The following is a 2,903-nucleotide window of genomic DNA, read 5'->3' as shown; positions in this document are numbered from 1 at the left end:
ACCAATTCCATGTGAATAAATTGTTCTGAAACCTAGTTTCGTCAACCCCCTTTTTGAGATGATGCATTAATTTTCAGGTTCATCATATTCGATATCTTTGAGTGGACTGATGAAATCTTCTGCTTAAATAAAAAATTACTGCTCCTGATCAGGTAGCATGCATTTAATGAAATGTCATAATTTCATTAAAAGTTAACAAAAACAACGAATGTCATTAAATGAAACTACCTTCTTTTTTGTATCATGGTTCACACCGTCACCGAAACAAAATATGCAAAATAATTGCAACGCTTTCCACTGGTACAGTGAATAATCAACAGCTTACTTCAGCGATAACCAGCGAACGTTTGACACTCGAAATATTTTATGATCTTTAACACCAACGTAGTTTCGAAATTCGGCAAATTCATCCACGATGGCACGATTCCCTTAAAAAAACTTAAATTTTTTAGTTCAATTGCTTGAATTTATTAACGAATGTAAAAACAATATTTAAATGTTAAATTCTTTCACTAATTTTTTTATAAAAATTGTATAGCATACGCCATATAAATTAAAGTTTAAAACTTTGGGAAAAACTCACAAAAATTTAACAAATCAAAAAATTTTTCAGCTTTTCACTCTTAAATTTGAGAAGCCAATTTAATTTCGTATAATAATGTACACGTTTAAAGGGCAAAATATTACCGTTGATTTTTAATACTTTTTTGCTGTTGCCTTTCACTCTTTCTTCCACTCGGCTCACTTTAATTAATAAATGAATAAATAATTGCATTATTTAATATGTATATACATACACATATATATATATATATATATATATATATATATATATATATATGAATAGAATTAAAATTAAAACAAGTAAGAGGATGGTTCCGTGCGCAGAAGTGGAAAACTTTTGACTGCCATTCACCTGGGAGTGGCCAGAAGCGATTCTTGTGCGTACGGTTCAAATCGCAGCTCACAACGTCCGGATATTTATATCCACGTATCCTCTGGGTAGCAACCAAACACCCGTTTGGGAGCGAACTAAAGTGAGAAGGCGTAAAACTTCGCGTGCGCTGGGTTTGGGTCCCGCCACGTTAAAACCCCGCCCAATGAAAAATTCCAACAAGCCTCGGATGAGACCCCCTTTTTCTGATGACGACCACGGCAAACGTATAAAGGACTATGATTTAAGGGTATGCACCTGGAATATCCGGACCCTTAATGGGGAAGGTGCCTCCGCCCGGCTGGTTGATGTCCTCGGGAAGACAAAGGCTGACATCACCGCCATCCAAGAAATGCGATGGACGGGGCAAGGTAAAGTAAGCGTGAAGCCTTGCGACGTCTACTACAGTTGCCACGTAAAGGAGCGCAAATTCGGTGTTGGATTCGTGGTAGGAGAAAGACTCCGTCGCCGAGTACTGGCGTTCACCCCGGTGGACGAACGTCTAGCCACAATCCGCATCAAAGCTAGATTCTTCAACATCTCGCTCATCTGCGCCCATGCCCCGACGGAAGAGAAGGATGAGGCGTCCAAGGATCTCTTCTATGAGCGCTTGGAACGTACATATGAGCGCTGCCCCCGACACGATGTCAAAACCGTGCTTGGCGATTTTAATGCCAAGGTGGGCAAGGAAGGGATCTTTGGCGCCACTGTCGGAAAATTCAGCCTCCACGACGAAACGTCCGATAACGGACTGAGGCTGATCGACTTCGCCGGGGCCCGAAATATGGTAACATGTAGTACTAGGTTCCAGCATAAGAACATCCACCAAGCTACATGGCTGTCTCCAGATCGAAAAACGAGAAACCAAATCGATCATGTTGTGATAGACGGAAGGCATGCTTCAAGCGTTTTGGACGTACGTACACTCCGAGGGCCAAACATCGACTCGGATCACTATCTTGTTGCAGCCAAGATACGCACCCGCCTCTGTGCAGCAAAAAATGTGCGCCCAACAATGCAAGGAAAGCTTAACGTCGAAAAGCTGCAATCACAACAGACGGCCAATTTATTCGCCACTCGACTCACACACCTGCTCTCTGAGAGCACTCTTCAACAATCCGACGTACGCGAGCAGTGGAACCACATTTTCCGATCATTAAGTACCGCCGCCGAAGAAGTAGTTGGATTTCAGCGAGCCCGAAAGAATAACTGGTACGATGAGGAATGTCAAGAAGCCGCATAGAAAAAAGATGCCGCCTACAGGGCCACGCTGCGATCGGGCGCAACGTGAGCCATGTGGGACCGTTATAGGGAACTGAAGAAGGAAGCGAGACGTATTTGCCGCAATAAGAAGAGGGAGGCCGAAATACGTGAGTGCGAAGAGCTTGAGATGCTGGCCGACAGGAAGAACGCCCGAAAATTCTACCAGAGGGTTAGGCGACTTACGGAAGGTTTCAAGACCGGGGCGAACTCCTGTAAGAACAACAAGGGCGACCTAGTGACCGATGTCCAGAATATACTTAAATTGTGGAGGGAACACTTTTATAACCTACTGAAAGGTAGCAGCGCTGAAAGTAGTGAGGAAGACGAACCCGAGTCCCCAGTCGATGATGATGGAGTAGCTGTTCCACCGCCTGACTATGACGAGGTACGAATAACGATTACGCGGCTGAAAAACAACAAAGCTGCTGGAGCTGACGGCCTGCCAGCCGAGCTATTCAAGTACGGCGGCGAGGAGCTGATGAGGTGCATGCATCAGCTCGTATGCAGAATATGGTCAGATGAACGCATGCCCGACGACTGGAATTTAAGTGTGCTCTGCCCAATCCACAAGAAAGGCGACTCCGCCAAACGCGCCAACTACCGCGGAATTAGCCTTCTAAGCATAGGTTACAAGGTCTTATCGAGCGTATTGTGCGAAAGACTGAAGCCCACCGTCAACGAGCTGGTTGGACCTTATCAGTGTGGC

This window comes from Rhagoletis pomonella, unplaced genomic scaffold (assembly GCF_013731165.1).
Source record: "Rhagoletis pomonella isolate Grant_MI unplaced genomic scaffold, Rhpom_1.0 Rhpom_scaffold_00014, whole genome shotgun sequence".
Classification (NCBI taxonomy): Eukaryota; Metazoa; Arthropoda; class Insecta; order Diptera; family Tephritidae; genus Rhagoletis; species Rhagoletis pomonella.
Note: the sequence above shows the minus strand (reverse complement) of the source record.